This window comes from Sciurus vulgaris, assembly GCF_902686455.1.
Source record: "Sciurus vulgaris genome assembly, chromosome: 11".
Taxonomy (NCBI): Eukaryota; Metazoa; Chordata; class Mammalia; order Rodentia; family Sciuridae; genus Sciurus; species Sciurus vulgaris.
The window spans coordinates 369,581-378,874 of record NC_136472.1 but is presented as its reverse complement, the minus strand read 5'-3'; positions in this window follow the sequence as shown (position 1 = coordinate 378,874).

Genomic DNA, 9,294 nt, shown 5'->3' with positions numbered 1-9,294 from the left:
TGGGCCTCGGTTCTTTCAGGGCGCTGGAAGCGCTCCAGCTCCCGGCGGCCGCGGCTCACGCCCGGCTTCGCATTATGATTGTTACCGTCATCACTATTCTGAGGATGGGCCCTGGGCGCTTTGCCGCGGAGCCAAGCGCCCCCGTCTTTATTTTTAAGGCGCGTCTCGCTAAGGTGCCACCTTGCGAGCCTCTGCCCAGCCTCCCGAGTCTCTGGGATCACAGGTGTGCCCTCTGCGCCCGATCTGGACAGGTCAACTTGAAAGTGACGCAAGTCCATTTTGAAGAGAGTGGGATGGGGCTCGTCTGATCCTGGCTCTCAGCCGAGGAGCGGCATGAAGAAGGTGCAGCTCAGGTTCCGTGGGGTGCGGGGGCCAGGGTTGCTGGTAATTCAGCATCAGTCGTCTGACAAGGCGGTGAAGACTGGAAGCGATTGGGCCCTCCTGCAAAGAATTTCGTTGCTTTTATTTATTTTTCTAGGCTGGGAATGGAACCCCGGCCTTCCTGCATGCTAAGCAAAGGCACCGAGCCACATCCCCAGTCCTCCTAAGAAAATTGGATCCTTTCTCCAGGAGTTAAAAATAAGATCTGGCAGGAATTCCCAGGAAGATAGGATTCAGAGAGAAAAGATGTAAAGTCCAAGAAGGGCAATTCTGAGGGCAGTGAAGGTGAAAAGAAGGGGATAAAAATGTGCATCAGCAAGGGATGCTCGCGGAGCACGTGGTCCGTGCGGCGGAGGAGAAAATGACATCAGCCAGGAAAACACTTCCGATGGAAGATGACCAGGAAAGCGACTTCCTTTCCAAAAAGGAAAACAAAGAGATGGTCAGGAAGTTCAGGTCAGAGAGAAGAGGAACGGGCCAGCCCAGAGTCAGGGGCAGGAGAGTGGCGGGGGACTCCAAGGAAAGGACGCCATGTCCCAAAGAAGATACCTGCCAGCGCCCCCCCACCACACAAAAATGCCTGAGGAGGGTTAGAAGTAATGATGAATTCGTTAGCAGAGGGTCAGACTGAGAAAGCAGGATGCAGGCTTCTTCCTTCCAGCAGCCAGGGGAAGGCAGGACGCAGACTGTCTCCCATTCTGTACCCTGAGCCCTAAAATAAGATTGTCAGAAATACGTTCCACAAATTAACTTTCACCGTCAAATGCTGGTGAAATTTACTTCATTTTAATATCAAATTTGCACCCAGAGACAAACTGAAGCCTCATTTCCATGGGAAATACACAGGAGCATGCTGTTAGACTGTCCAGGATCATTCCCAACTGAGCCTGTGAGAAGGCCTTTCCCCTCCTGGGTCTGCACTCCCTTCCCAAATGACCTGCAGCTGGCCCTGGCATCAGAGAGTCACAGCTTTGTGATTCTCCCAGACCTTATTTGCAGCAAATAAATTTCACTGTGTGACAGTTATTCCCACTGCTCTGTTCTGATTCAGTTCCCACCTAGAGGCAAACCCATTAAATCCGATGACAGTTTGGAAAGATTTCATTAAGAAAAAAGTGAAATAAAAAAAACCTTAATAACATGGTTTTGAGCCAGGCCTGGTACCATATGCCCGTAATACCAGTGGCTCAGGAGGCTGAGACAGGAGGATGACAAGTTCAAAGCCAGCCTCAGAAACTTAGAGAAACTGTGAGCAACTTAGTGAGACTCTTGTCTCAAAAAAAAAAAAAAGGGTTGGGATGTGACTCATGGTTGAGCACCCTTGGGTTCAATTGCTGGTGCCAAAAACAAGAACAAGACATGGTTTTGGCTATGGCTTGACTCAGGGATTTTAAGTGTTTTTTTCTTGATTATTGAAGAAAAAGTTCTCTCTCTGGAAAACATATATTCAAGGTTTAAAAAAATTTGGGTAGATTGGTCTTTGCTACCCTCCCTGCCCACCATAAAAGCCATATCAGCTCAGTCACTGGATTTCCTGCCTCAATATTTTCTTTGGAAGGTATACCACAGTTGCAAAGCAATAAGATTTGAGATAAACACTTTGCTTTTTCCTACATGATAGCAAGTTGAACAATTAAAAAACAAAACAAAACGAAAGCAAACAAAAAAAAATCAGAACCGTTTTCATTAAAAATCGAAGCCAGGCATGGCAGTGCATGTCTTAGTCCTAGTTACTTAGGAAGCTGAGGCAGGAGGATCACTTGAATCCATGAGTTTGAGGCTGGGGTACAGCTAGGTGGTGGAGCACTTGCCTAGTATGCAAGAGGCCCTGTGTTTGATCGCCAACATCAACCATACAAAAACACAAACCGTCATCTGAGTTTGTATGTCTGTATACACAAGTATTAATGTTTAAAAAGTTGCTACCTTAAACTTCTGGCAAGGCAAGTAGGAGAAACAGTTAATTCTGAATTGTTAAAAGTGTTAATGAAAGCTTGGTCCTTGTCCCTGATGTCAATCAATAACTAGACAATTTTGAGAAAAAGGAAAAAGAAGTTTTATTACTTGGCTAGCAAAGGAGAATCTCAGAATCGGTGATTCTGCCCACCAGGGAGAAGGAGAGGGGTTAAAAAGGCAACTCAACGGCTACTTTCCACATGTTCTCTGTTGGAGTTGTAATTCACTTGTTAATTTGGGAGATGGTCATTCCTGAGATGTTCTGATGCCATCCCCAAAGTCTGGATGACTTCCTTCCTCTGGTCCTGCTGAAGAACAGATAACTCTGCCTAGGATGAGCAAGAAAGGTAATCCAGTTTCCCCTGAGAGAATAGGGAGGAGGAGAGAAGAAAGAGAAAGAAACATGTCCTTTTTAAAAAATAAATGGCAGTGGCAGAGCAGCCAGGGCTGCATTCAAAGCATAAAGGGACCACTCCTACAAAAGTACTCATTTTTGCTTTGGGGGATAGTGGGCAATGGGTTAGCTGACCTGGCTTGAGGGTGTGGGTTTTCTTTTTCTATTTTATCACTTACAATCTCAAATAGACTGAGAGCCAGCTATCCCTTTATTCTGCTACAGTCTTTACGGAGTTGAGAAAAAAAAAAAAAATAGGAGCCATCAAAACTGAAACCAATGGTTCATGTTTTAAAAATGTATGTGTGTTAGGATAAACTGGCACAAATGTCCACGAGACACAGCTCTGAGTTCATGCAAAGGTTTATTGACAGAGTCTGCCAGGCTGCCCCTCTGCAAGGAGCAGCAGCCTGCAGGAAAAGCTTCTCAACTGTATAGTCATGTACAATGGAGTAGTTATAAAATAACCCATCTGGCCCTGTGACTGTTACTTGATGTCTTTGCTGTGGTTTTGTTAATTAGGGACTCTTTCAGGGTGGGCCTACTGGGACAGTTATGCCTGGATGGTCAGGTGCTGTTTTTCAAAATGGAGTTTCTTTGGCCTAAAGACCTTACAATATGCATCCTGCACCATTTGACCCAGCTATCCCACTCCTTGGCCTATACCCAAAGGACTTAAAATCAGCATACTACAGAGATACAGCCACATCAATGTTCATAGCTGCTCAATTCACAATAGCCAGACTGTGGAACCAACCTAGATGCCCTTCAATTGATGAATGGATAAAGAAACTGTGGTATATATATACAATGAAATATTACTCAGCCATAAAGAATGATAAAATTATGGCATTTGCAGGCAAATGGATGAAATTGGAGAATATCATGCTAAGTGAGATAAGCCAATCTCAAAAAGCCAAAGGACGGATGATATCGCTAATAAGTGGATGATGACATATAATGGGGGGAAGGTAGGGTTAGTGTTAGGGTTAGAGTTAGGGTTAGGGAGGGGGGCAAGTATGGAGGAAGGAAGGACTGTATAGAGGGAAAAGAGGGGTGGGAGGGGTGGGGGGAAGGGAAAAATTAACAGAATGAATCAAACAAAATTACTGTATGTAAATTTATGATTACACAAATGGTATGCCTTTACGCCATGTACAGAGAGACAACATGTATCCCATTTGTTTACAATAAAAAAAATACATTATTAAAAAAAATATGCATCCTGTTTTTTGGATAAAATTTTACCAAAACAAAACAAAAACCATATACCATCCTACAACTGACTTTTCACCCTCTGACAACAAGACATTCATCTCAGACTAATTAGGATTGCAATCATGGCAAACACGTTCTGGCAGTCTTGAAAATATGCTCCCCACCCTAGGATTTAAATGGCAAGAGCCATTCACACATCATGGTGGATTTCTGCAAACTGAGGACGTTAAGGTTTTATAAACAAAGGGCCAGTTGATCTGAAAAAGAAATGAAACTCAGAGACAAGTTTTCTACAACTAAGGTCTTATTATGGGAATGGAAAAGGAACTATATCTAGGATATGCTGCTATAATGACAAACTGAAATAAGGGTGATTTTGAAGAGGGAGGATCCAGGCAAACAGCTTTGAAAGAGCACTACTCCAGAACTGGTGGCTGCTGAGGGCCAGTTTTGTTCACTGGTGGAGAAAGTGTATCTGAAAACTGCATTTCCAAGGGGGCCCTTTGATATGCCCCTAAAACCAAGGAACGTGAAGGTATTCCAGGAATGCACTAGGGGAGGGCTTCATCACCACCAGTCCCTTGGGTTAGGACTTTGATAGAGAGTGATTTCATTTTGGTTCTAGCAATGAACACACATATCTGTGAATATACCAAAACCCACAAAATCTAAATGAGAATGGGTCAATTGCATGGTAGAACACTTTCTCAATAAAGTTGGTGTTCTGACTGCCATGCAAGTAGACTTGCCTGTGGGCTCCTGCTACTGTAGGCATCTGTAGTCCAGAGACTGCCTGCCCTAAAGGCGCCCTGCTGGGCCTTCCCAGGCCGCGCAGCTACCCTCAGCCAGCTCCCTGCCTCAGGCCCAGGCATCAAGCAGGGGCCTGGGTGGTCTGGGCAGACAGTTGCACTGGGGTGGGAGTGCATGTGGGTGGAGACGATTCCCCACTGCAGGTGGGGAATGGGTTCTTGTTCCCGGTTGTTGAAGACGAAACACCAAGAGATACTGAGGCACGCATAGAGAGCAAGTTTAATTTAAGAAAGTGACAGAGGATTCTCCAAAGAGAAGGGAACTCTAAGCTGAAGGCCAGTGGGAGAGGGTGCGACTAGCTTTTTATATAGGCCCCAGAATCCTTCTCTTTAATTATTGTCTTCTTTTTCTTCCCCATATAGGTGATCAAAGGCAGGAGCACCTCGGAAATTAATTGTTAGCAACCCAGAATGCCCAGAGCAACCCAGAGTGCCCAGGGGAACAATTTCCGAGGAGGCTGCGGTAGCAAACTCCATCATCAAACTGACTGCCTGACCTTTGCCCCTGCCTCAGTTTGTTGGGCAATGCGACATATCCTGTCACCCAGGCGAGGCAGGACTGCCAGCGTATTGCTTTTTGACAAAGGAAGCAATAGGGGGTCAGCACAGTGGGCCCATTTTATAGAATTATTCTCTTAACCTTGTGTTCCCACCGTTCGCACCTATCTGTCCCCTAACAGAGATAGGACTGAAGCGGAGGATCAGGCTGGGCCTCGGTCTCCATCCTGCAGGAGCGCTGAAGCCAGAGGGCGCGTTGGGGCGGGCAGCATCCCCGCTGCTTTGTGCGGGCACCTGACGCTGGACTGCGGGAGGAAGAACCCAGTAGGCCAGCTCCCGCCCACCGCAACCTTGCGGTAACGTCCCACAGGTGGGGTTCCCTGCTCGCCACCCTGCAGCGGCCACCCCGCCTTTCCCTCTCCGCCCTGCAGGCGCGCTCACATCCCGAGCGCACCGTCGGTGGGGCGCGGATCGTCCACGGTGTGGACGGCTCTCCCGCTATCCTGATACTCTGGTTTTCTTCAGATCGTATAAATCTTTAGCCTTTTACTAAAATGCGCCTGAGCACTCCTCCCGAGGCAGACCGGGCCACCACCATCCTTCCGAGAGCGGAGGGCGGGCGCGAAGGCACCTGCACTTGCGGTCCGCAGAGCGCCTGGGTCCAAGCGCAAGGCGCCGCGGGCCGGCCGGGCGGGGCGGGGCCGGGCCTGGGAGGGCGGGGAGGCCTAGCCTGCGCAGCCCCCTGCGAGCTGCCCACCTGCTAGTGAACGCTCGCTGCGGAGGCAGGCCGCCTGCTAATAAAAACTCGGGTTGCTGTGGTGTTCGCTGCTCCTTGAGTTATAGTTTTGTACCTCCGTAACCGAGGCACAGGAAGGTGGGTGATCGCGGAGCCCAACTGCTTCCCTCGCTGGGGTCCGGAGTCTTTCCTTTGCACCCTCCCTCTGCAGGAGCCCTCCACCTGGCTTTGCCCCTGCAGCCCGACATCTGCGACATCTGCGCAGGTGGAGGCATCTCGCCTCCACCCTGATCCTGCGACTTGCTGCCTCTCCCCTGGGCATGTGGGGCCAGCGATTTGTGACTCAACTCTGTGGCAAGTAAGCAGAGGCTGCAGGCCCCGGGGGCCATCTGGGGAAGGGGACACCAGGACAGCACCTTTCCTCAGATGCGTGACCGCCCACTAGAGCCCATGGTGCTAGAACAAGGCTGGGTTTAAAGGAAATGGCCAATTCCGGCTTCACCCGGGGACAGTCCAGGCCAAAACTCATTGTGGGCGTGGCCTGGCCTCGGAGCCAGGTTCCCTTGAGCTGAGGACACTCACATCTCAGTGGTAAACAGTGGGAACCTTGAGGAAATGCTTTCTAAAAATAGCCTTGCACAGAAAGGAGAGAAAGCCAGTGAATTTGTAAAAGAAGAAAGACTTGTTTTCACTTCTGTAGTAACTCTGTAAAGGTGACTGAATCCTGAAGACTCACCTGCCTAGGCATCCCTGCTGCCTGGATATTTTCTCAGGGAGCCTGCACAGCAGGGCTGTGAGCTCAGCAAGGAGTTCTGCTTCCTAGGACAGGAAGGGGGAACAAGACCAGACCCAGACCCACCAGAGGGTCAGGGGGCCTGGAGAGAACCAGCCTAGGGAGAGGACAGGAAGCAGGTTCTCCAGAGGCACTGACTCAACCCGCTCCCAGGAGCTGCCTCTGAGGAGAAAGGGCAAGGCCTCGAGTATCTTCAGCCACAGCCAAGGCCATCTGGGTTGGTGAGGCAGACTCCTGGGGCTCGGAGGATAGGGCCAGGGGTAAGGTGACAGGGGCTCCCTCCTCTTTGCAGACCTCGCCTGGGCACCCTGGCTCTCCTTGACCTCACAGTGGCCCCGGGGCCGCCAACTAGATGGACAGCAGGAATGGGAGCTGCCTCTAGCTGCACTTTGGCCCTTGTGGGGAAGAAGACAAGGGGGCAAGGCTCTCTGTCTGGACGCAGGAGGAAGAAGAAGATGGTGGCAGGGTCCAGGGTCCACAGAGTCCATGTGACCTGGACCAAAGTTCTTTGCCAAGAAGGCAGGGCAGGCGGCCACAGTGCTGTCCCCTTTGCCCCAGGGGCAGTCCAGACACAGGCCCAGTTTGGGGGAAATAAGGTTTATAATGGCAGACTGTAATATGATAATAAAGTAATTTTAAAATGAATTTTATAACAGTGATAAACATGTTAGCAGTAGAAATTTGAAAGGAGCAGACATGGGGAAGAAAATCATAACCCAGCAGTCATAGTTCATATGGTTAGCAAGTACATCAAACAGGAGCCTGCTGTCCAGGACTTTAATGCATTTTAACTTAGTTGAAATGAAAAAAAAAAAAAAATCACACGGTTGTAACCTAGAGTATACTGTAAACATCTTTCTGTGCTTACAGAAATATAAACTCTTTGTTTTGTAGTTTTTCTTTTTTTTTTTTTGCAGTGCTGGGAATTGAACCCAGGGGTGCTCTACCCCTGAGCTGCATCCCAGCCTTTTTGTTTTGAGATAGGGTCTTGCTGAGTTGCCCAGTCTGGCCCTAAATCTATGATCCTTCTGCCTTATCTTCTTATCTTCCCAAATCTACCCTTGCCTTTTTTTTTTTTGGTACTGGGGAATGAACCCAAAGGCACTTTACTATTGAGCTACATCCCAAGTTCTTTTTTCAAAATATTGAAACATCTTGCTAAGTTGCTGAGGCTGGTCTCAAACTTTTAATCCTCCTGCTTCAGCCTCCCAAGTAGCTGGGATTAAAGGTTGTACCACGGCACCAGACCTAAAACGTAACTTTTATTTTATTTTATTTTTTTCTTTTTTGTGGGTACTGGAGATTGAACTTAGGGACACTTAACCACTGAGCCACATCCCCAGCCCTATTTTATATTTTATTTAGAGACAGTTTCTCAATGAGTTCCTTAGCACCTCAGTTTTTTTTTTTTTTTTCTTTTTTGCCCTCCTCCAGGGACTAACAAACTGGTTTATTCGTACAGTGGAATACTGTACAATAATTATAATAAATGGCTTGGAGCCAAGCACCTCAGTTTTGCTGAGGTTGGCTTTGAATTTGGGATCCTCCTGCCTTAGCCTCCTGAGTTGCTGGGATTACAGGTGAGCACCACTGTGCCTGGCTGAAATGTAACTTTTTTAAAACATTTTTTTAGGGCTGGGGTTGCAGCTCAGTGGTAGAGTGCTTGCCTGGCATGTGTGAGACACTGGGTTCGATTCTCAGCACCACATATAAATAAATGAATAGGATAAATGTCCATCGACATCTAAAAAAATATTTAAAAAAAGATTTTTTTAGTTGTAGATGGACATACACCTTTATTTAGTTTATTTATTTATTTTTATGTGGTGCTGAGGATTGAACCCAGTGCTTCACATGTGCTAGGCAAGTGCTCTACCCCTGAACCACAACCCCAGCCTATAACTTTTTTTAATATATTTTTTTTAGTTGTAGATGGACACAATGCCTTTATTTTATGTATTTTTATATGAAGCTGGGGCCTGAACCCAGTGCCTCACACATGCTAGGCAAGTACTCTACCATTGAGCCACGACCCCAGCCTGAAATTCAACGATTAATGACTGGAATATAGACATTTTCCTATTGTTGAACATCTAGGTGGTTTACAATTTTGGATGCAAAGGACATTACTTTTATATATCTTCATCATTTTGAGTTTTTTCCCTTAGGACGATTTACAGAAGGTGAGGGTGATGGAATAAAAGGTCCATGATGTCGGCTTTGGCTGCTCCTTGCTGAATCCCATGGGAAGGGCTGTGCTGGTTTCTCCCCAGGGGAGGTTTGCTCTGACCCCAGGAGTGTGGGCCAGCCTCCACCCTGCGGAGGCCTGCATCTGAACCCCCGGATTGCACGTCCCCTGGGACTGAAAACACACACTTGGGTCCCCAGCAGGCTCTGGAGGTGACTCACCTTCCCTCTGGTGATACCCTTGGCAAGTGGGAAGGGGAAGCAGCAGAGTTCTGCAGCAATAAAACTGGGAATGCCCGGTGAAGCTACGGAGGAGGAACAC